The sequence below is a fragment of the Eptesicus fuscus genome, chromosome 3, assembly GCF_027574615.1.
Source record: "Eptesicus fuscus isolate TK198812 chromosome 3, DD_ASM_mEF_20220401, whole genome shotgun sequence".
Taxonomy (NCBI): domain Eukaryota; kingdom Metazoa; phylum Chordata; class Mammalia; order Chiroptera; family Vespertilionidae; genus Eptesicus; species Eptesicus fuscus.
In genome coordinates this window covers 18377700-18404164 of record NC_072475.1, presented here as the reverse complement: position 1 = coordinate 18404164, position 26465 = coordinate 18377700, and the positions used below count along the sequence as shown (strand labels likewise).

Here is a 26465-nt window from a genome sequence, read left to right as displayed (position 1 = left end):
TCCCATAATGTCTCAAACGTAGTACCTAATGGAAAACTCACATTATGGGTTGCCAAAATGAACTAAAAGCAGGCATTAGGAATAAAAATAAAAATCAGAAAGGAAAAAAAAGTGCTGCCAGCGTGTTTCTACCTGCCAGACCCACACACAAGTCAGGGATGCAGAGCCATAAAGGTAAATGATGAAGAGACTTACAGAGTTAATATCTTGCCATTCCTGTTCTAAGCGTGTGTGTGTATGTGTGTGTGTGTGTGCACATGTGTGTATATTTCCATCTCTTGGCATGTTTGTGTATACAGACTGAGTGGGGAGAGAGGAAGAGCTTATAGGCACCCGTGAAATAAAAGCATGGGCTCAGCTGGCATTGCTCAGTGGTTGAGTGTCCACCTATGAACCAGGAGGTCACGGCTCAATTCCCAATCGGCACATGCCCGGGTTGTGGGCTTGATCTCCAGTGTGGGGCATGCAGGAGGCAGCTGATCAATGATTCTCTCTCATCATTGATGTTTCTCTCTCTCCCTCTCCCTTCCTCTCTGAAATCAATAAAAGTATATTTAAAAATAAATAAGTAAAAGCATGGAAGGACCCTGCCTTTCTATAAAATAAGGTGCCTGCATTACTGACGATTTTTTCCAGTTTTGGACTCCATTTTCGTTTACCCTCACATCGACGTGTATTTTTTCAAAACCAAATTTTTAACATGTGTACTAACTTAGCACTTGATTTACGAGTGCAATCTTGAGATACTCTGGAAAGTTCCACACTATCTTAATATTATAGAAGCTCTGCCGCAACATATGGTCTTTTTCAAATGAAGGAGACACAAATGTTCGTGGCAACATTTGGTGTGACTTTACCTCTCAGCTGAAGTTTTCTAACAACCGTCTTTCAGGTGCCAGCACACTATCTCCTGGGTTTGAATCTAAGGAGCTGACAAGTCTGGTATCCGAGTACCTGATTAGATCAGCTCAAAAACTTGAATATCAACATGCCTTGTTAGGTTTAACACTAAACATAGTTAATTTTCTTTGTTCTTTCTAGTGTGGTTTATGTATTTAATATAGACTGATTAAAAGATGCTGCCATCTTGTTATTTGGGGGAATATATATTAAAAGAGTAGTAAAATTTATAATGAAAAAAGAAAAAAACCAACATTTTACCAATCACCTCCCGCAGATATTTCAGCTTTAAGAATCATACTCTGACTTCCTGCATATCCACACAAGCACTTCATTTTATGTTCCTATATCACAAATTATAATTTTACAGTATTACATATTTAAAACCATATTTTGATCACTTCTTTATAGCAGCGTATACACATCAATGGCATATTTACAGATACATTTTCCTCAGGTCTCTGGCACCCAAATCGGGTTTTTAATGCCAGCATACCATTTATAACTGTATGAAACAGTAAATGTAAATGGGCTCCAATAGCTTTTGAATCGTGAAATATGTTCTCTGCTTGAAAGTTTAATAAACGATTTGAAATACTTGATTCCTACACTCATTAATCAGGCACCATTGGCAGTTTCAATTCTGCCAGGTCTCCCAGCCAGTCATTACAGAGTTTTTGCACATTCAGCTCCCTGACCCAGCCCCGGGATAGGCCTTAGCCCGTCCTCTGTCCCCGAGGGAGCCCCGGGCATCCTGTGCTTCCTGCAAGGCAGCCAATCCCTCCGGTGGCCATGATATTCTTTGATATCCTTAAATGAGCTCTTCTGTCCCATCTATGGAACTTACATTCTTTCATTTAATTAACTAACATGCCTTGAGCACCCATTATTTCCCAGACTGTGCAAGGCATTGCAAATAAATAAAACAAACATCCCTGGCCTCATGGAGCTGAGAATCTAGACACTGAAGCAGCAAGAATTCAAGAGGTCCCTGCTCTGACTAGCACTCAAGTCTAACCCTTGATACTCAACTCGGTCCAGGCTAATTCTCTTGCTCCAGGATGGGAGCCTCCGCTGCTGGTTTGGGTTCTGCTTCAAAAGAGAAAGAACACAAGAATGGCAATCCCACCACGTTCTGGTGATGGTGATGCCAATCACATACATCAGCCCAGATCGAGAGAAGCTGACCCACCTACCTGATGGTACAACCAGCCCTTATTTAGGTCAACTCTGATTTTTGATGGTTTTCCCTTTCCCCCTTTTCCACGGGGCTGCCACTGAGCTAAAAGGGTTGTGACAGGGAAAGCATATAGATTCTTGGAGAATGGAAGATCAAATCACCTAGATCCTATCGATCTCTAAAACTCCATGGGTTTCTGATTGTTATGAGCCACACACTTCAGTCAGAAAGCATACTGCAGTTTTAAAGGGATATATACACCTTTATTAAAATGAATAAGGCATTTGTTACTACCTGCAAAACCCCAATTTGATTGGTACTATTACTAACTTCATACATAGATCAAGAAGCCTAGAGGGGTTACATAACTTGCCTAATATCATAGTTTGGAAGCGATGAGGCTGAAATCCCAATCTGGAAGCCTTGCTGTCAAGAGTTTTTCCTCCACCACTAAACTATGCTCCTGTTCTCATACTATCACAGAAGGGATGGAGACTATACTAGAACTGGAGGTAGTAGGTAATCAATAAATTATAATAAACTGAATAAACTACAGAGATCATTTTAATTTTGAGTAATTCTGATTCAGCAAGCTTTTATTTCCATATTACGAAATGAATGAGCAGGAATAGCTTATTTTTGAAGTGTAAAATTCCTCTAAAGAACCAAAAATGTCAGGATCTGGGTGCATCCCTAGATCTGTCCTCTCTTTTAGTTGTTCCGACCAAGTGCAGATCTGATCTTTTTTAAAAGTATTTTTATTGATTTCAGAGAGGAAGGAGAGGGAGAGAGAGATAGAAACAATAATGATGAGAGAGAATCATTGACCGCTGCCTCCTGCAGGGACCCACACTGGGGATCTTGAGCCTGCAACCCAGGCATGTTCCCTGACCAGGAATCCAACCATGACCTCCTGGTTCCTAGGTCGATGCTCAATCACTGAGCCATGCCAGCTGGGTGGATCTGCTCTTTTCTTTCCTACATGGATATGTCTAACAAGGCTAGTAACTCTGATTTATTGGTTACAACAAAGGAAATGTATCATAAAAGCCTGACATCTGACATTTCTCAGTATCTAGTATGAATATCTTGCTCACAGCCCACCAGCCAGGACGGCTCTCATTATCTCTAAGAAGGGACACAATAAATGGGAATTCAGAGGCCTGAGTCTCATGAACTGAGTAATGAATGGCAGAATACTCAGAGTCATAATGATTGGGGTTAAGACCTTACTTGGAGAGCCAGCAGAAGATTTTTAAGACTTTCCATGAACAAGTGCTTCTTTTTTCTTTTCCTGAAATAAGTGTTATAAATTCCTATATCAAAAGTACTCCAACTGCCCTGACTGGTTTGGCTCAGTGGATAGAGCGTCGGCCTGTGGACTGATAGGTCCCAGGTTCGATTCCGGTCAAGGGCATGTACCTTGGTTCCAGGCACATCCCCAGTAGGAGGTGTGCAGGAGGCAGCTGATCGATGTTTCTCTTTTGTCCTAACTCTCTATCCCTCTCCCTTCCTCTCTGTAAAAAATCAATAAAATATATATTTTTTAAAAAGTACTCCAACAATTTTTCAAGTTAAACTTCCTCAAAAGAGAATCCATTCTTAGTTTTGCCCCTAGTTTTTTTTTCTTAGGTCCATCTTGGGTCTTGAGTCCATCCTGGACATCCTGTAAGGGAACTGAGCCATTACAATGTTACCTCCCAAAGGAATCACAAGGAAGGAGCCCACACAGGGTCCTAGTTAATGATGGTAGGTATTCAGTAAAGTCAGGGAAAACTTGAGTTTGAAGCAGTATTTCTAAGTCAGGGACCAGAAAGCAATTCATTAATAAATATGTCAAAGAATTTCATGCAAATATAATCTACATCCTTTCCACTTTTGGGACAGCACAGGTAAACAGATATATATATAAAGAGGTGAGCTAATGAATTTTTCATGTTTGGAAACAGTGGGAGAAGTCAATTAAAAATTTTTACTTAGAAACCGAAAATAAACTGCCTATATTTGCACACTGGTCTAATCTTTCAATTCTAAGAATTTAATATTTGAGATAATTGCCCAATTTAGAGGATCATAAACTGAAATGCATGGCATGTCAGAAGTTCTATCCTCCCTTCAAACAAAATCATTTTAATGGCTCTTCTACAGTATTTTTCAAAATGTCTATAATAAAAGCTACACTGAACAAGACAAATAAAAAATCCTAAAGGCCTCAATAGGCTACAATACACAATAAGTTCATGTTTACCAGCCATGCTTAGGCATATTTGATACTGAAGAAAATCTCTTTAATTCCTAGGATCCATCCATTGCTCTGCAGACACTGGCAAGGTGGCCCCTCAAATGTATTGCAATGTCAATAAATAGCACTGCATAGAGGCAAGGGCACTGGATTAGGATCCAGAGACTTGGATTCTGGCCTTCGCCCTGTGCTGCAGGAATTGTGAATTATCAGTCCTCTCTTTCTAAGATCTTTATGGCACCACTATTTTTTGAAATCATGTACCTTTTTCTGCATGCCCCCAAAAGTAATCACTAAACTCTAAATTTGACTGTATTGTGTCCTGCTTTTGTGAAGCTACTCTACTGATAAAAATATTAAATACAATAAACACCACATTCACTATGTTCCATTACAAATATTTTAAGTTAGAGTTTTAAAGTAATTTTATAAATGTCCATAAGTTCAATCTATCACTTTATCTTAATATTTAGTTAAATCATTCAAAATTATATGTGTGTATACATATGTATAAGAATTCTAGGTAAATAAAAAAGGAAAAATGCATTCCATCGGCCAACTTGAGAATAATGCAAACTCCTTAAGTCTGTACCACATACATCTTTAAAAACTGCACATTCATTACCAATATTAAGAATCAAAGCATTAAAATGTCCCCTTTCTGTTTTTACATATGAAATCTACTACCCAATGTACTGCACTAGAAAGACTTCAAAACATTTCATTTCCTTATACTTTGAAGTCTAGAGGGAATACAACTTAATTATTTTCAAGTGCAAATAAAACACTTTGTTGAACACTTTTAGTTTCAAAAATAAGCATCCAAAATAAGCACTACCAAAGACAAATCTTATTTTTCCCTTTGTAAAGCTATTCGTCAACATTCTTCTTTTTCATCTTTAAAACCTGGGTTACATTTTTACTTACTGAAGGGCAAGTTTCAGTGTGACAGTGGCTAATCGCCTTGATTCCAACTATAGGGAATCAATGATGAGAATAAGTCCATTGAAAGCAAAGGGGGGCGGAGGGGAGAAGACATGATTTGGCAGTAAGGTCACCAAAGATATCATGTCAGCATTGGTGTCTTCATATCATTTCGCAGATTACCGCCCATGAATGGAGGCTGGGCAATAAACTAAGGGTTATCGATAAATAAGTGTTGCCACAAAACCTAAACTGCTGAAGAAGTGGTTTGTGTTGTTCATCCTCAGAAGCTACTGATCTCTCTTCTACCAATTATTACACACAAACGCCCCACATACGTCCTTCATCCAGGTTAGGTACACCCATATGAAGTTATTTTTTTCCCAAATAAAATAGGTGCAGAGAACACTTTTTAAAAAATAAACTGAAAATAAGGCCCTAAAAGAAGAGACTGCTACGTTTAGGATGCTAAGCTGTAATTTTTGACAAAGGACAATAATGCGCCCTAGCTCTACCAAGATCCGAGCTGCTCTTCCTACTCCTTTTGAATTAATTATGGGTTTAGGGATTGGAGTTTAAGAATTTGAGGATATAATCATCGAATGTGTTTGGTGTGAAACATGAACAAGGAGATGAACAGAATACAGGCTTTGAAAAATAAACCGTTTCTACTTTACGTTTCATAGTTTTAATTCTCCATAGGATTTCTCTTGCTAGCTATACAATGCAGATGGTGGAGAAAGAAAGTGCTTCATAGAATCCAGTGCTATTCGGTCTATGTGAACCCCACATTTCATCTTCTCAACAGCTTCCTAGAGAAATCAGAATCTTACCTTCTCTCCATCTTCTGCAGAGGCCTCTTGGTGCTTTGAAAACTCCTGAGGTCTATGTCAAACGGCCATTGTCTCGCTCCCAGGGTCTTAGGGGCTTGGAGAAATCCCAACACCTGCTGCTACCACTGAGCGTCGAGGCCAGGAAAGCTCCAGGGTTTGCCAGCGGGATCACTGAGCCACAGCCAAAGCTTGGGAAGCCTTAACAACTGAAAGCAAGTGTAGAAGGCAACGTGGTACCCAGCACTGGGCTCAATTGTAGCAGCAGGGGGAGGAATATTCCGGCCCTCACAAGGGTTTAGAGGCAGCCATCAGGGGGGCCCAAGGCTCTGTGGATGGACAGGGCCAAGGAAGTGGAGACAGGGCCACACAGCAGGAGACCCTAGGGGGAGGGGAACGACTAGCGCAGAGCTCAGGTAGCGCTTGAAAAGAATCACCAAAAATCCCCCGACAGAACACAAGAAGCGATGGCGAAATGCAACAAAATACATGGAGATAGGCCATTCTAGCATCCCATACGACAGCCAAAAACACAGTGGGAGGGGGACATGGAGCTCTAGCTCTAGAAAGAAAAGTAAGGAAGACATATTATAGTAGGCCTACTGCAGTTGAGGTTAAAAATCTAACACATTTCAAAAAAATTCCTAAATCCTGCCATCATAACATTTACATCATGATAAGGAAATGTACGACTATTAAATGTCAAAGGGTGCAATCTACAAGGAAACAGAGATGAAAAGGCAACGTTGTGAGTGACTAAAGGAGAAAATGAAAAGACAGAGAGAAGGCTACATGGAGAAGGAATTAAAATCGCTTTTCAAATAAGTACAGCATGTTTTATCAGATACATCACGTTCCGTTATGATCAGATGAGGGATACGGAAGGAATTCAATGAGATAAGAGAAGAAGAATATGGAGAAAAAGGAGCAAGTGGATAAAGAGTGTTCACAGATGAAAAGGGGAGAGGTAGAAGAAAAGGGGAAAAGAGGAGGAAGAAAGGAAAGTGTGATTAACGTAGTAGATTGCAGTGCACTGTCAAATTTGTCAAACAAACCACTCACTAAGACTCTCCTGAATCTCGACTTCACAATGTTATAAGGAGATGCTTATAGCTTCCTAAACCACTACTCACAGCTCTTCAACTGTTCAAAAGCCCCCAGGAACTCCACTTCAGGAGCCCACGGAATAGTAAATATTAAACAGCTATCAGAGACAGACCCTAAGACAATTTTGCTTTAATGAGCTGGATAAAATCAAGTCAGGAATTAAATATAAATACTGACAGACTTTAGTAATCCCTTATATGTATCAAAATAAAAACAATCAGACTCACTTAGGAATTGTCACTTTTTCAAGACCAGAAGCAAATGAACCAGTATGGTATACTTGTTTTATAATTAAATAAGAAGAAACTCTACTGCCTTTTAGTAGTTATGCACATGTCATTCTTAAGCTCAAGTATTCACTTACGTTTTTTGTAATCCAAGTTAACTAAAATAGGAATAGATAATCCATTTCACTTGATTTCAAATAGCTCAAATAATCTTGTGTCTCACCTCAGATATATATATATATATACACATATACATATACACATACATATACATATATATATATATTATCTTATATTTAATGCTATTACATGTATAATAAAAACAGCTCTTGCTTAGGCAAACTCAATTATGTCCAGTAAGTAACTAAGTCAAACATTTTTATAAAATAACCCTTATTCTACAAAATAGTTGGTATTGACTAGGCAACTAGTATTTTAAATATGAGAGAACTGAGATTTTATAAAGGAAAAAGATGAGGAATCTGAACATCCCTCTAAAAATACTTTCATTGTATAAACAGTGCCTAAGTTTAGATATTGATTTCAACTAAAACTTAATTTTTTAAAACATATCTTGCCAATATGATAGGTTTAGATAAGAAAATATTCAGGGAACCCTTATGGTAAAAACCAAATGGAAGTGGATTTTTAAAAATATAATAGTCTGACTTTAAATATTAAAAATCAATTACAGTTTGTTTTTCTGACCCACGTTCTCAATCCCACTCATGAAAACCAGTTTCGACAATATTAATTTTTTTTAAATGCGCAAGGAAAAACAAGAAAGTGAATATATACTGTCAATGTGAAATGGTAGAGTCCATTTTTAAGGCTCTTCAGATTAGATGGTATATTATCCAACCCCTATCCAGGGTTATTATCCGTGGAAATAGAAAAATTGGCAATAACTTTTTAAAGATAAATATTATATTGCTACTACAGTGTCTTACTAAAGTAATAAGATCAGATCATCTAAGCCAGTGTTTCCCTGTTGCTAAGCATCACAAAAGTATAAATTTTTGATAAATGTGCTCAATTTCATCACTACACCTAGCCTGGTAGCACAGTAGGTGTCCAATGAATATTAATTGGCTGAATGGTGGTGCCACATGTGAGAAGACGGGGAGAGTAGGTTATGGTCAAATAAATATCTTAAAAATTAAAATAAGATTAAACAGGTGAATTCTTGTATGACTTGTCAGAGCCTTTATTATACTACTGTAAATTCCTAAACTCTACCTTTTTTATGAAATACCTATTCATCACAGATTAATTATTCTAGAAAAATTTGGTCTAAACCTCTATGGCAAACTTAATATTTCTATATCCTGCAACCTTTTAAAGAAAGCTACTAATTGGCCCATATTCATATCCATTAAAAATTATAAGGTAGAAGATATATATATTTCAAATATAGTAGGCTTTATAAAAAAAAATGGCCTCTGCTTCGGAAAAAGAAAATTTAGAGAGAAAAACTAAAATATCTCATTCAAATCATTCCCTTGGTCAATAAAGGATCTTGCTCCAGTAAAGTATTGTATAGGTGTATAAATATATTAGCAATAAAGTTTCTTTATTGCTAATGTCCCAGATACTCCTGTGCAACTATCTGACTAATATGACCGATATCTTACACATTTGCTTACAATTATCTTAAATTGGAAAGAATACTCCTGGCAAGAATTATGCATATTAAATATATATTTTTTTACTTATAATTCAACACTGTTGTGAAAAAGGAGGTTCTCATGTAGAACTGAAAGGAGAAATACTTCTTTTATTACTAGAGGTCTTTTTTTTTTTTTAATTACTATGGCTCAAGTGAAAAACAAGAATACAGATCAAATAGTGACAGGAATTCCATGAGAAACTATGCTCCATATACTGAGCTTATCTGACAAACTTCAGGATTTGTATCTTTTCAAGTAGCAAATCCGGGGGGGTGTGTATGGGGGAATATAAACTTTATGTATGGGACACATACAGGATCACGTGTGTTAGAACTATGTTCCTCTCTGAGACAACGTTCTGAGGTTCAGAGTATCAGAGGCCATTTTCCCACGGATGCCATCTCAGTCCTTGAGAGAGCGAGCCTACCCAAAAGGTACCAGTAAACTGGCTGCCCGTGTGCCTTGTTCACTCACCAGCATCCATTAGCCAACTCCATGCTTTATCTTCAATAGATAAAATACGGCTTCTTCTTGCCATGGTGCCATGAAAAGGATCCAGAAGGTTCCCCTTAAACAACATTTCCTGAGTGGCTGCTGCAGCACCGAGAGTAAAGGAGATGCCAGGTCAGCCACGTCTCCTTCCCAGCAACAGTAGCAGCAGCGGCAGCAGCAGAAGCTGGAGCAGAACATGGGGACCCAGCTCCTCGCAGGATGCTAGCCAAGCACTCTGTTCCCTCTACACCTAGACAAGAGTTTACGTGTATGCTTGCACCTTTCCGACAGACTGTCAAACAGGTGTTTTCCTGGGACCAGGCTTAGAATCTGCTCCCAAACAAGATGAGAAATACAGAGTGACTGTGCAATGCAAAGGTTCTAATTCCCTGGCAAACAGGTTTACTTGATTATTAGGAAGGCTGGATGAACCCTTTCTAAATTTCCATTCACCCTTCCCGCTCCTACTAAGCAAGTGGGTTGCACTAACTTTCCTGTTAATGAAAGAAAGGATGTTACCAGATAAAATAAGTGGCCTCGTGCAATTTTGGTCATTTCTTTCCTAATACTCTATCTGCCTTCCTGGCACAGGATCACTTTTTTGCAAACGCTCAAGTTTTCATAATCTTTACAACAGTGCCAACAGATGGGGAAATGTCAGGTCTTGTGATCCTATGTTACAGAAGGAGCAACGACTTCTCTGCTTCTATATTTCACTCCCATTCAGATGGTACTGATGAGTTTGTTCTTCTTCCCACTGCTGTTCAGCGTAAGAAGTGGTTAGAATATGGCTGGACAACAGAGTTACGTAGGTCACGCCATTAACCTAGCATTCCCTTTACTTAACATTCAGAGATAAAATCCTAAAGCTATAAAAAGTATCTAGATTTTTTTTCATTTAAATAGCTCTACAAAGGATACGTGAAAAACATTATTTTCCTAATGAGTATTTACTTGAAGAGAAGAATTATCTCTAAGATATGTGTTCTCTGCACAGTAGAGAATAACAACTCTAATTAGCAACACTGAAACCCTACACACAGAGATTCTGAGGATAATATTGTTTCTCGTGTATTAATGTTCACTTCATTATCAAAGTAATAAGAACAATAGCTAACCCACTGAATAGTCATAAAGAGCCAGGCACAGTGCTCAGTGTTTTACATGTGCTATCTCATTTAATCTTTTGTTTTAAATACACTTTTATTGATTTCAGAGAGGAAGGGAGAGGGGAAAAAGAGAAACATCAATGATGAGAAAGAATCATTGATTGGCTGCCACCTGCACAGACCTAGCCTGCAACCCAGGCATGTGCCCTGACTGGGAATCGAACCTCCTAGTTCATAGGTCAATGCTCAGCCACTGAGCCACACCGGCAGGCCAAATCTTCACAGATATTATAACTGCTGCATTTTGCAAATAAGGAAACTGAGGCTCAGTCAGGTTCCATCACATGTTTAAGGTCACCGAGCTCACCAGTGATTTGGAACCAAGGGTTCCGGTTCCAGAACTGGAGCTCTTAAATGTTTCGCTAAAATGGCAACATTCGTTTTGGTTCACATTTCTTTGTGTATTGTAAGTTCCCCTTTAATACACAGACATTAGAAAATGCTTACATTTCATAATAGCTAATAAATACGGTCTTTAGTGTGTGCCCCGAAATTCCGTAAGTCCTTTACATGTATTAATTTATTTCAGATCCACAACAATCCAACAAGGTAGGCAGCCTCCGATTTAGGGGCACATCTAAGGGATCCAAGGCACAGAGTGGCAGGTAAGCTGCCAAAGGTCAGACAACTACTAAGTAGCAAATGCAAGCCTTAGACCCAGGGAAGGCAGCCCCTGAGTTGTAGCTTTAAGCCTGTGCCTACCTTACCCTCTGCTGTCTTGGAAGCTGCTGGTGTTAGACACGTAGCAGTGCTATTATACATTGTACCCACAAAAGAACGACTTTCTCTTTGGCTGACAATAAGATTCATCTGTCTTCAAGGTTAACACTGAATTAACACAATAGTTATTCTAAACACATTTGACATCTTTTGGGTGAGCAAGACAAAGTGACCACCGTAGGCTATTACATAAGACAATCATAACAAATTATTTTTATGGCCTCAGCAATACTAAGTGATACACTGGGAAGATCATGACTCATTTATTCAGTCATACAAATATATATCTATATCTATATCTATATCTATATCTATATCTATATCTATATCTATATCTATATCTATATTTATATCTATATATACATTTAAATTATTTTACTGACTGCCAAACTTACCTAGTATAGTAATGATTCTTATTTCTTGCTGATGTTGATGTTAATGATGGTGCAATTAAAAACATAGAAAAATAGCTGGCCGGTTTTGCTCAGTGGTTAGAATGTCGGCCCATGCATGTAAGGGTCTAGGGTTCAATTCCTGGTCAAGGGCACATAACTAGGTTGCAGGCTAGATTCTCCACTCTGGTCAGGGCTCTTGCGGGAAGCAACCAATCAATGTGTCTCTCTCACACGGATCGATATCTCTCTCTCTCTCTCTCTCTCTCTCTCTCTCTCTCTCAAAAGTCAATGGAAGAAATATCCTCAGGTGAGTATTAAAAAATAATAATTAAAAAATAAAAACATAGAAACATAAGTTTCTGATCATTTTAGCATGTTACATTTAGAAAGATCAATCAACAGCAATTAAATGAATAAATTAACATCTTATTCTCCAAGTCTAACTGGGCCTACTCTCTTTTATTTAATTCCTTTAACTTGGCTTTATCTGGAAAGAAAAATATTAATGAATATCAACTCTAGGTGGTACTTGGGTCAAAACAGGTGAGGTTGCAGTGAGCTCCCCAGTTCTCCTAGAAACCAAACAATGCACCAAGTCTAACCAATCCTTAACTAATACTAAGTCAGCCAAATATAAACTGGTGACCTAAAAGGGAAAAGCTCCAATTATGCATTACAATTTCCTGAGTCATTTTGTCCTCACAACTTTATGCTTTAAATAAACCTAAATGCTGGCTAAAGAAAATCTACGAGCAACTCAATATGACTTAGTGTTTCCAAGTCAGGAAAAGGAAGAACTTTCAGTGTTTGAGATAACGTTTGTTTTCTGTAGTTTAGAAAATAAACATTTCCTATGCAGTAATTCCTGGGGGATAGTGTGTGTGTGTGTGTGTGTGTGTGTGTGTGTGTAAGAGTGGAGTGGGGGAAAAGAAAGAAGGGAGAAATTTTTTAGCAGTAATTTGGTGTTCATGTAAACTGCTTATTTTGTGCTGGAGTTAGAATTTATCTCAGCAAGTTATGTGCATGTGAGCTGTGAAAGTATTGCAATTTAACATAAAATCAACAGGAAACACTTACTTGATTGCATATCACATTTCTATGGATTCAATGATACATAATGATATAATCCAAATAGTTACATACAATAATAGAAGTCTTGGGTCTCTAAATTAGATTAATTTGATATTTATTTCAATATACATAAGCCATTTTCTACAATTAAATAATATTTTTCTTTTTCAAATGAATAGATTTTGTCCTAAGGTTGTGCTTATATAACCCTAAAGATACCTACTTTACTTAAATACATCTTACGTGATTTATTATTGTCTGTAGTTACTACAGAATGACTAAGAGAAGTAACAGTTTTATACAGGGTGTCCCCCAAAAATGTATACACTTTAACAGCAGATAGTTCAATTTTGGAAATGAAATGTATTTTAATAAACACAGCTTTATAATTATTCAAAATGTGTGTATACCTATTTTGAGACACCCTATATTTGTCAAGTATGGATAGATACGTAACCTATCCAATGACATTTTAAGATATCAAGGCATTAGTAAAATCTTTTACTGAAATTGTCTACCTTCCCATGTGTTAGTTAGAAATGTATCATATATGCTTGTCTTTCATATCTGTATACAGGATTGTAAATTAATAGGACAAAATGCCATTTCCATGTCAGGTATATAACTATATCTACCAGTTCTGTAAATTCTGATGACATGACATTGAGTCAGGTATATTATTGTTCCCATTTGACAGATGAGAACACTCGGAGATGTTGAAAAATGTGTCCAGCAAGATGTGCTCCAAAAACTGTCTGAATATCTTGGATAGAAACCAGGTATTAACGGGACTCCACTAACCAACACATACACATGTTTACTTTTTATTTTCTCTTTATAGGGACTGTTATATATCCTTTTATAACATATAGCAAGTTACAACTTGTATTTTTAAGAATTTATAAAAATTCTTAAAATAGTTGGAGATTGTTACTTCTTTAGTTGTCAGATAAATAAATGCATAAGTGAAAATTATTTCAAACCAAATAGCATACATATTTTAAGATGCAAATAATACTTTTATTTAATCAACACATGAATATAGAACATGAGTTTGTTTTTTTAAAAAATACATTTTCTTTGTGAATGTATGGCATTGCTAGCTGGCCTAACCTAAGTCACCTCAGCTAAGGAGTAAACATTGTTCTTTTATTTTTACAGGGTTCTGTAAAATTTGTTGTTAATACAAATTTTATGTTTTGTAATTAAATGCAACCAGTATTATTCCTTTTTCAAAAGCCCAGTTTCACTCCTAATTAGCTCATATCTGTCTTTTTTTATGGTACTTCCAGATCTACTTTCCTGTTTAAAATATTTCTTCCCCCACTCTCCACCCTTTTTTTTTTTTCCTTCCAGAAATGACTAATCTTCCTGTTATTCTATTCTGTCAGTTTTTCCCCAGTATTCTTCTCATGTTGCATAACATTTACTTTTCACTGACTTCTTTTAGAGTTTTACTGCTACATCCTTTATGCTAGCCTTCTGTTTTCAACAACTTAAAACAGTCAATATTTATGGATTAGCTAATTTGACGTTTGTGCTATGCAGATCAAGCTTTCTCTTCAAGTCAAAAATGCAACTATTCTTTCAATTGACAGAATATAAATATCCAAGTGTTGATCTTAAAAGTTAAATGCAGTCTAAGCCTCAGATTTACCAGATAGCACAATTAAAGGGCTATACTTTTCATCTCTTTTAAATGTCTTACTAAGGTGCTAACAAAGAAACAGAATGCCATTTCTAGAACTCTCTTGCTTCCCAGCAGTTATCCATAACATCATAAAACATGTTAGCATAGACCTATAAACAGAATGTAAAGTGGTTCCATCTTTCTGATTTTCAATTGCAAAAAAATACTTCTAATTACATGCCAAAAAATTGCTTTAGCTCTAATTTCAAATAATCATAACAGCTATATAATAGCAGCTGAACATGAGTAAAAGAGTCGTTTCTATTCCAGAGAAGACATCTGAGAAGATTTTTAGAATTACAATGATTTAAATAATCATTATATCTAAAAATTTACAACACAATATCACATGCCTACCCAAACATTATAAATCAGGACCTCAGGTTCACATAGCACATTTTTTGATTAATTCAATATTATATCATGGTCATTACCTCATAGTATAACCACAGAATTCATCAGAGAAAGAAGTGTCTCAACTAGTCCCATTTACAGAGGGCACCGATACAAGATGTTCCAAGAGCTTTAGAAATTGTAGGTTTTCTAAAATTCAGAAACACCTTTAAAAATCCTAACAAAAACATTTTAATTATAAGAGATAAAGACATCTATAAAATGTCACCCTCAATTCCCTAAAACAGAAGTCAAATGAAGTTCAAATACTTGCTTATATTAAAATAAGCACAGAATCCTATCATTTACTTTGAGTCTTGGGGAGAATCCCCATTACTCCACCTTCCTATTTTCCTAAATGATAATAACATCCTTGTTTGTCACATGTAATGTCCTATGTAGAAATATTTCATTTGCTTTGGGTCAGCAGGAGCAACTTAATTTTCAAATCCCCTTGTTGTCCTATTTTAGACACAAGGGCCAAGGAATCTAAGAGCAGCTAAAATTATTATTAGTTCAAATGTATAGTATAAAACACTAAATATTATAGTAAGCAAAAACAGATTCATAAACGTTTATTTTTTAATCACATCACATTATGAGTAGAAAACAAACCCAAACTATATATTCTATGAAAAAGCAAAGCATAGATCTACATCCCCAGCAGCTAGCACAGTGCTGGCCAAGGAAAAAAAATGCTCAATGTGTATCTTCTGAGTGAATAAATTCCATTACATAGAGGTATATTTACAGTAAAAAATAAAAGGAGAAAAAGGGACTTCTTGGCACCACAGGAAATAATGTTACCAAGGTGCATTCATTTAAAAAAAAAAAAAAAAAAAAAAGACTTAGAGAAATAATTGAGAGAATTTCTCCAGGGAAAACTTGGCAAAAATTTGTTGGAATACTTTGAACATATCTATATGGAGATTATATTAGAAGATAATGTCTTATTTGGAAACTAGAGGCCTGATGCATGAAGATTCGTGTAAGAATGGGCCTTCCTTCCCCTGGCTGCCAGCACCACCTTCGCTCTGGCCAGAGCCACCTTTCTGCCTTCCCACGCTGCCCAGAGGCTGGGAGCAGCTAGGGTGGCGTGGAACGGCTGCATCATCGCCATGGTGATGACACAAGCATCCCGCCCCTCCGGCCGCTCAGCGCCTGCATATGCAAATTAACACGCCATCTTTGTTGGGTTGATTTGCATACTCACTCCTGATTGGTTGGTAGGCATCACGAAGGTACAGTCAATTTGCATCTTTCTCTTTTATTAGTGTAGATTGACAGGATCATGCATTTTCTCCACCTTCTGATATGGGGTTGCCAATTGGTTACTATGTAAAACTCTTTATAGAAAAACTCCAGGTAATAAATGAAGCATAAATTATGTAATTAAATTCCTTTAAAAAAATCATGGAACTATGAAATAATCAACAAAGGGTTGTAAAACCACTGGTTCCAATTCTGGTGGAGAATGTTTTGGGGTTGGCCCAAGCTCACCTGAAGTCATTGATAGATTTCAGCATCATTAACATAATTTTATTAACCACTGTCACTCCAATAAATTCAATAAAAACTTTAAAAAAACATTGTAAAGGAGTAAAATATATAAATAAAACATGATTCATTACCAAACAAATGTGGGGACAAATGAAATTATGCCCTCCTGAGGCAATATAATTGGAAGTTCACAGAACCATCTATCAAGTATTCTCCCCAAATAATGATAAGTAACAGTAAATGAATTCAATTCTAGCTTTACATTCTAGTCTACAGGAAATAGGAGTGACAGAGGAACAAGTTAAATGACAGGATAGATAAGCAAGTAGCTAAATTCCGAATCTCAGACCTGCTCTGGAACAATGACCTGAATTTTTCAACAAATAAAGACATGGGGATGGGAGCGGGAATTATCATAGATTAAAAGAAACTTAAAAAACATAACATAGAAATAAAATGTGTAAATCTCGTTTAGAAGCTCATTTGAGCAATCCATCTATAAAAATAAATAGATGTGCCAACTGTGAAAAATTAAGCATAAAGTGGGTACTGTTATATAATAAAATTATTGTCAATTTTGATAAATTTGGAAATAGAGTTATATTTAAAACAAGTTCTTACCTATTACAGATACATACTAGGATTTACAAGTAAAATTATAAGATGTCTGAGATTTGTTTTAAAATATATGTTGATAAACAAGATGGGCAAGATGTTGACTGATGTATACATGGGTAGATGCATAAAAAATACTGACTGATATATATATACATATGGGTTATTGCAATGTTTTCTCTGATTTTAAAAACTACCAAAATATAGAAAGAAAAAGAAAATATCTAGAACAACCAAACTTGCTCTTGTATTTCTGACCCAGGATCACAAAACCTGGTTGACAGGCCGGGCCATGCTGCTTAAATCTGATTGGCTGACCTAACTCAATTCATTTACCTCTGTGAACATGAATGTCTATATTTGTGATGGGGAAATAACAGCCTTACCTAATTCAAAACATCATATATATGTGAAATGAATTATAAACTTTTTAAAAATCTAAAAATATAGGCCTCATTATTAAAATGCTTTGCTCTTTGCCTTCATGTCCCACGTGTGTATATTATCTCTTCAGCTAAGTCATAGGTCTCTCTGAGCAAATTCCATGTCTATTCCTTCAACCAACAACCATTCAACATATATTTCTAGTGGGTCTAGTGTCTGGCAAGTATTTCACTCAATGGTAAGAACATAAAAGTAGTAAGTCACAGGCCATGCTCTCAAATCCAGAGAGGGAGGGAGATGTAAAATTGTGATTCATGTGCCAAGACAGTTATAAAGATATGAATTTGGTATATTACAGGAACAAAGAGGCAGGACAACAGTATGGCCAGGCCTGAGGTGAGGAGAAGCTTCCTAGAGGAGATAATGTGTGAACTAAATCGAAATATGTAAAAAGTTTGCAAAACTCATAAAGGGAGAAAAAATATTCCAAGCAGATAGGCAGAAAGAATAAAGGATGTTAGGTTGTAACAGCAAAAGGGGACTGTGGCTAATACTCTGTGTTACAGGCATTAGGTCTCAATCAATGACCCATTTGGACTCAGAAAAATGCTCAGCACTTAATAAGAGATCAATTAATATCTATTAATTTAAATACAAAGAGATAAGACATGGCACCATTTGAGTACTCATTGTGCACCAGGCATTTTTAGATACATGTATTTCTTATCAACCTCACATCAATCTTGAGGTAGGTAATATTATTATCTCTACCTTACAGATAAGGACAATGGAGGAACTTACTGAATCACTCAATTGGCAAGTGGTATATTGAGTGATGTCTGAGTGTTTCGAACAGTTTGGAAAGAAAATATTTGAAAATAAAATGCTACATGGCTATTCCATATGGTCAAATGACTTAGAGAGAGATGACACTGCTAAGTGTTTAATAAGGGCTCTCTGGGGAGAGGAGGACCCAGAGTTCCAGCATTTGTAGAAGTGTAACTGCTTCTACCATGGCCAATTTCAAGCCGCCAGCAGGAAGTCACTGAACGTGGAGCTGGGAAGAGATCTTGTGTGAGGCAGCTCCAGCATATCACCGCCCACAGCCTTCAACAAGTTATAAGTATAGAGTGAAAGTAACAGGTTAGTTGTATGACCAGGAGGATAACAAGTAAATCAAAGAAAAGGTACAACTGCTAACTCTATGGTTTATAGGATTCTGTATGCAACTAACAGTTCATTTATATTTGAAATTAATGAATTCCTAAGGAGTATAATGTAATATATGAAAGGGAACGAGGATAAAGAAGTAATTCATAGAGATTCCTCAAGGAAACATACATTTTCTATGAATGACAGGGTTGACATTTAAAAAAAGTATTCTTTCAATGTTATTAATGAACTGTGATTAGTAAATGATTTCCTGCTAAATTATTCCTCCCTCAGGGAACACACAAAGGGATTTATTTCCATCTTCGAGAAGTTGAAGGAAACTATTTGATTGGGGTCAGCAATAGACATTTCAACCAAAAAGAGGAGGGGAGGTATTTTTGCATATCTTGCTCCGTACAAACTACCTGTCTTATAAAAGGTGTTGAATGATATTTATCAGAAGGCTAGAGCAAGAAAGCCAATCATAGAACTAGTTACATATATCTTAATTGTATATTAAAAATATTCATATATATGTGTGAATTCAAATTACTAATATTAGTATATTTATATTATTGCTTTTAAAAAATTCCTTTAGGTTTCTCACTTAACAATAGTGTTGAATGAAGCATCAAGGTTAAATTTTATATATGTATAAAAGAGAGTTAGAATTATTAATATTAATATTTGTTCCTATCACCTTACAAAGTTCCTTTATCATTTAATAATAATGTCCAATGAATAAAGATATCTAGATGAATTTTAAATAAAATATAAAATCAATTATTCACATAGAATGCAAACATAATATTCCAAGAAAAGAAACTTATAATTTGCAAAGCAAAAAAGATCAATTCTACACAAATATTTTTGGAGGTCTAGCAACCTAAAACTAGTGTGTCCCCATTTTTGGCATGTAACAACTCTACTGGTGACCTGTGATTGAATCTGGCTCTCATAACCTGCTGCCTACCTAGCAGTTAAGAGAATCCTGGCTTAAATGGACTCCATTGAGCACACATAAGTCATTAGCTCTGTTTAAGCTATTTAATGCATATGCAAAATATACTTTTAAGCCTTGTTAAAGTCCATCCATATATGCTGCTTTCTGATGTTCTTATCTCCATAGTAGGTGCCAGGCATCTTTGATTGGGTCAATTTAACCATTGATTTTTACTCATAATGTTTATAAATGGCAAGAGTGCCACTTTTTCAGTCCACTGCCTTAGGAGAGAAAAATTCACAGAATATGTGATTAAGATTTTTAAATCAATCAATAACACTGTTGCCTAGTACATAAAATAACTCGGGCAATCAATTTTGTTATTTAATTAAATTGGCATTCTTTTCAGCCCAGTTATCAGACTGAGATGATGATATAAGTGTATTTTTCATTTTTGTGGTATCCCAATTAGCTGAGAAGCAGAAACTCAAGTCAAATGATTTTAGTGTTCTGTATATAATGCAACTTTTCATTTTCTTGAATGAAAGAGGCCTTTCAAAGAGTTGACTGTGTCAATTTTTAATGAAATGTATGGTTTAATTTAACTGTAATGACTATAATTAGTTTAATAGTTTTTTTTTAATCTTGAGTGTGGGAGCAAGGAAGGTTATGATGTGGATCAGGAGCTACTATTATTTCAGTTGGCATTCCACAATTCGTTCCATTTTAAATTCAATAGGAATAAATTATTATTTATTGGAAGTTTACCATGTGTCGGGCCTATGGGTAGACATTGGAGATTCATGAGTGACTAAGGCACAGTTTCTGCTTTTAAAAAACTTCCAGACAGGAGACATGGAGGTAAAAACCTAACAACAATGGTCTACACTAGAAAAAGGCAGAGTTCTGATGCTTCTCTCTTGAAGTAAAATAACATAGTAAGTAATGTACGTGTTTTCATAGGTCTATACTAAGGTAATATTACCTGCCTTATTAGAATCAGATCTAAAACAGCAATGAGTTACGTTTTAGATTAGGCATTAAGAGGTAGGATGAAGAAGAAAAAAAAAAAAGAGATAGGATGATAACTGATATGTCCAGGTGAAAACAACCACCAAAAATATCTCAAGCTAAAATATATATCGCAATCTCTTCCAGTTAATTTAAACGTACATCTGACTACCCGGTCTTTTGAAATGAATACATCACCGTGTCCTATACAAATAGGAAGCAAGACATAAAATGCAGAATTACTCACAATAAAACTCCTTAAACTGTTGATGACAAAGGAGAGCAGCCCAGACTTAGTCTGATGTCTCCTGAGTATTTTGATTATTTCCCAACTTGCAAGTTTAGAAAATGAGACGATCACATTATTATCAACAAACAAAATAAATAGAGGACGAAGGTCTTCTCTACACTCGTCTCTTCTGAGCATGTAGGAAGGTCAGGCTCACTGTTCAAAGCAGTAAGCCAAGGGGAGATACTCTACAGAGTCTGTGTATATCAAGGCCTTACTTTCTCTGAAAACACACTCTGTTTGGAAAACCGCATGCCAAATCTAAACTAACAGATCAGCAGAACGTATTCTCTAAGTAGATGACATTTACCAATTGTGAGGCTCCTTGAAGAGGGCCAGTAAGTCTCAGTGAGTAACGTCCTCATGTTCAAGTGGTGATTGTCGAGTTTGTGACTAGCTATATAATTACTTCACTCTCACCCTTAATGAGCCTGAAGTACTAAATTTTTAAGCCCTCCTGATGATCCTCTTCAAAGTGGATAAATGTAAATTTCTTAATTTGCTAGGACTACTGGCATCCACACATAATCTGGATCATTTTGGATTCTCTAGAACTTCCAGTTCTTTTCAAAATAGCTTATATCATACAACGCCTAAAATAACTGTTGGAGGGGGGAAAAAATTAGCAAGTGAACAAGTGGCAGGGGCCCAGGCATTTATGCTTTTCTGAAGCTTGGACTCCCTTTCCTGCTTCAGGTTGAAGATTTACAACACTGTCAAGTTTTCACAGTGGGAGGACAAAACAAATTTTTGTTCCTGAAGTTAGGGTGCGCAGAAATTCAAACGTAACAGAGATGCATAAGATCTCCCTATAAATATCTCATATCTCTGTTATTATTATTAGTTCTGTAAGAAAAACACAATAAATATAGTTGCAGTCTCGTTCCCAGTATGTGCCTCTCACAATACACCGATGAGGCTGCTACAACAGCAGGATACTTTTGCATCCAAGAATTCTTACTAATACTGTTATCAAAATAACTGCATACTGTGCCAGGGCATCGACGAATTTCTCATTCCTCTCTGAGACATGGGCTGTATATAAAGTTAACATACCAGGAAGCCTGACCAAGGTCCCTGTGAACTGCCTGCACAAGATAACACACAAAACATGGCATGTGTCCAAATAAAGGCTTGTTCCAGAAATTTACATCAACAGAACAGAAATAGTCCATGATAATGCCAGGTCAATTTAACCAGATGGATCCTACCATAAATGCAGGGTGTGGGGTTTCATAGAGAAATAGTTTATGAACAGTTATAAGCGTCTACCTAACCAATGTCCCATTACTTTAAAAAAACATTCTCTAAAGTTGAATTTAAAAGCACATGAAATCTGTTCACAATTATTGGTCATGGTCAGGAAGAAACATGGCTTGCAATTCACTAAACACTTAATGAATGCCAAGTATATTCAAAACACCATGCATACAGAGGTGATTAAGTAAGGCTTTCCTTTCTGAAGGAGCTTATAAACCAATGGGAAAAAGAAACATATATAAATGAACTGTAAAATCAAGTATAATGTGACTTATTCTGTGATACAGAAAATGGTAGGGAATGCAGAGAAAAAGAAGTTATTCATTTCATGAAGTATGCCTTATTTGAGTAAGGGCAGAGAGACAGAACTAAACTCATCTCTTACCAGCAACCATAGGTTGGCTAACTGTAGGTTTTTTTGCTAAACAAACAAAAGTTTAGCCAAAAAAAAAAAAAAAAAAAAAAAAGTCTTCTGTAAGAATCAATGGCTATATAAATTTAAAATGCAAAATATTGTATATTTTATTATAATTTTAAATGATGCCCTATACATCCTTTGTATTAGTGAATTTTACAGTGAACTTAGGTATATACATGCATACTTTTGCGGGGAGGTGGACAGAGCCTGTTTAAACAGCAAAACACTGTAAACCAGTAATGCTTCCAGTAACCAACCCATCTGAAGAGTCAAGAGTTATTCACCTGAACAGTAGAGAATAGCAGTGCCCCAGCCTTAACAGCAACGAGTCAGTGATGTCATTTTCATGAAATGAGGACTCCATATTCCAGTGTTTGCTGTGAACAATTCACTAGTCATAACTAAAGGTACATGGTGATCTCAGGTTATTTATAAACATGATTGAGTCCTAACCTCACCGGTGGCTTCTTGGTTTCTTCATGTGAAAAATGAATGGATTTCATGACATTACTCCTAAAGACTCTTCCAACTACAGTCCCCAAAACCTGTGGATCACTGGAGTTCATTGTTGAAGCTGACAAGGGGAAAATTTTATCTCTAAATATCAAGCAAAACCCTTGAACACTGGGCAAACAATCATTTAAAATGCCAAGTAAACAAACCTTACATTTAGGCAAGAAGAAAAAGTCCGGTTTTTCATGGACAAACATAGCACCTGAAGTTTTCATCCTTACAATTTTTATCAAGCTTTCATTATAGCGGAGGCTTGGCTATGCGGCGATTTGCCTCTATAACTGCGAATCCGGTAAAAACTTAACCTAAGTGGAACCACCACTGAATCTCAATTTTCTTCTAAGTCACTTCCAATCTGCTAGATACTTCCAATAGTGCAAATAAAAATAAGGTTAGATGGTTATAATCCAAACTTAAAAATTAACCTGATATTAAAAAATCATAGTAATTTAGGGGTACTTCACTAGCCAGGAGACTACCATTTGAAAGTTGGCTGCATTCTGTGAATGACTAGAGAGTATCTGTGTGTTTTTTAAATGTGTATTGATTTTATTTCTATTCTCTCAATTGACATAATAGCTAGTCATGGCTTAGAAACGAGATTTGCAGCCTGTCCTTACAAAGATCTATGCAATAATAATAAACCCAGTGGTCAGAATTCATCGAGCTCAACACAGGATTATGTCACCGGGCGAAGAGTTGCTGCTGGACCAGCCACCTCAAATAGAATCTGTAAACCCACAAACAAATGATTTCCCATCGGTCAAGTGCAGTTTAGAACCACACAGTGGAATAAATTTGCAGTAATTTTATAAACCTAAATCATTTTATCTTTAAGGTTATGTGATGTAGTTGTATTTGTGCAAATTGGGGGGGAAAAAACCAAACAAAAGAAACCACAGTTCAAAAAAAAAAAAAAGATGGCCGAAGTCTACCACTGTGATTGAATTAAAATGTGTGATGGTTTTATACTGTTTCTTGTTGAGCTTGAAGACAACATTTATGAAATATTTGGAAATGTATTGAGCAGTATCCTTTTAAGGAGTTTTGTCATAAGATAAACACATTTGTGTGATCAAATCACTTTCAAATGCATGTAACTGGAGATTTCATTTTTCTTCCAATGGTGACCTGTTTTTCTCTGTAACAGTTACTAAGAAAAATATTTTCAGCTAGTCATAAGAATGACTTCCTGAGAAGCCCTTTCCTTTGTACTATGAAACAGTCTGGAAAATATCTCGCTTGACTCATTCATGCTGTCAAAATATACTACAGGCTAAGGCTGACCACTGATTTTCCCTGTTTCCTAGAACAACACATGCAATGTATGCATGAGATTCCCAAGTAACAGACTGGGGGTTTGGGGACCACTTTCATGTGCTGATAGCTTATAAAACTATACCCACACAGGCTGGTCTATTCATTTGCGATGCCTGAGGACGACCACTTATGCAGGAAACATTTTGTTCCATTTAAATCACTGCACTTAAATAAAATAAAATGAACAGAGTAAGGTCCTTCATTATGACTCATGTTTTTTAACTTCAGTGCTACAAATAAGGATCAATTAAAATTCAAAGAGAAGATATTAGAGTTATTTGGAGAGTACTCTATGCGAGTTATTTAGAGAACATAAAATAAAATACATTAGGTAAAAAAATATATATAAAATTCTCTACAAAAAATAAAATAGTCACGAGGTAAACCAGATCATCACTGGACTCCACATTTGTTGATACACATTATAAGAATCGTTCAAAATTAACACTTCTTTGTTTACCAACTGGCTATTTTAGTATAATTAATAAAGGAGATATAACAAAATGGAAGATATATAGTCAATGGAAACCCGCTAATTATAATGGATACACATCAAGTAGAACTTTTTTTTTTTTTCAGAGAACAGAAGTCATAGGGGATGTTATTTAGAGCGAAATAATTATTTTTGAATCAGAAACCTAATGGTGGTGTTAATGAAACGGTGACTCCACCCTCTAACTATGAATAAGAAATACTGAGTAGGTGAAAAGGTTATTTTCTTTTTAAAATAATGTTTTAAAATGCACCCGCAGTGCTAATCATAAAGCAAAGCCAGCTCTATGTGAGTCTGGATCATGTGAAGACTTCCAGATGGTTTTATCCTTAGGAGAAAAATCCGTCTTCTATGTAGATTGAGAAGTCGTGGCAAAAACACTGTGTTCCCTTGAACGTCTCAGCAGTATTAAACAAGTGGTTGTTATCCAAAGGCCTATAGCTTTTACAAAATATATCTGGGCATGTCTCTTGGTTTAGAGACTCCAACTAAGTAGGTTTAGGTGGTGGGGCAAGTGGTAGGAGAAATACACCTTTCCAAGTCTCTTTCGCTTTTGCAGGAAGCCTGGAAAAGGACCTGAGATGCTATTTGGCATGCAGTGGGCATGCCACGTAAGCTGTTGACTCACCTGGCCGGAAGCAGATCCTGCTGTTAGTATGACTGATCCCTCAGCAAGGGGAAGGTTTGGGTCTACTAGGTATTTGTAGCAAAGTGGACCACTTGGCACCATCTCTTATACACTCTCTATTTTTACTGTTAAATTTCAGAACTGGCAGGTCTTTTGAGGCCAGGTTTTGAATAGGCATTAAAAAAAAAAAACAGCCAGTCAGAATGTTTATGTTCCCTCATTCTTCAAAAATCATATGCTAGCCAAACAAACCAGAGGTGGCGGGAAGCCCTGGAAGGTATTAACACTGGCAGAGAGTGATCCTCTGTCAATCATCCTGAAGCAAATACACTCTGAAAAAGTCAGAAAACTTTGAGGCCATGATGAGATGGGGAAGGGATTAATAAGGAGCTCCTTTATTAACATGAAAGCTACTTTCATTCTCAGTATTTCAATATTTTTTTCCTGATTTCGTAATTCCATAAGAAGAGTGTGTGCGAGTGTGTGTGTGTGAGAGAGAGAGACACACACACAAAGAGAGAGAGAGAGAGAGAGAGAGAGAGAGAGAGAGAGAGAGAGAGAGAGAGAGACCCAAGTGCAAGCTCTTGCACTGTTGATATGATCTGCAGAAACTTGTCTGCTGGAAAATGTTTCTTTAACTTTGGTTTGGCTCCCACCTTGGAGCTGATGGGAAATAAAAACTTTTCCATGGCTCCGAGCCAGCTGAGCTGCTAAAACAAAAGGTAACATTCATTAGAGGATCATGGTACCATGATCTCATTCTGAAGGTTAATGTTTTTACATCAAGTATGAATTGTCTAAAGTTTGGGAAACTCAAACAATTAATGTTAAGAGAAAATAAGTGTCAGCCTTACTTCAAATGTTGTAATTTGCATGGAAAAATAATTTTAACTATGAAACATGAAACAAAACTCATTTGATCCCTAGCT

General features: G+C 36.3%; 1 protein-coding gene across 4 annotated transcripts in view; it reads right to left on the bottom strand.

Moving 5' to 3' along the window:
• The window catches only part of MBNL1 (muscleblind like splicing regulator 1), a 166770-nt gene that overhangs the window by 93791 nt on the left and 46514 nt on the right, over positions 1-26465 (bottom strand). Inside the window, exon 1 of one of the 4 annotated variants that reach the window (XM_054713655.1) lies at positions 6080-6133. The exons of the other annotated variants lie outside the window; for them this stretch is intronic. The gene's annotated coding sequence lies outside the window, so the exon portion shown is untranslated. Of the gene's footprint in view, positions 1-6079; positions 6134-26465 lie in introns of those variants that run through there. 4 annotated transcript variants of the gene reach the window in all.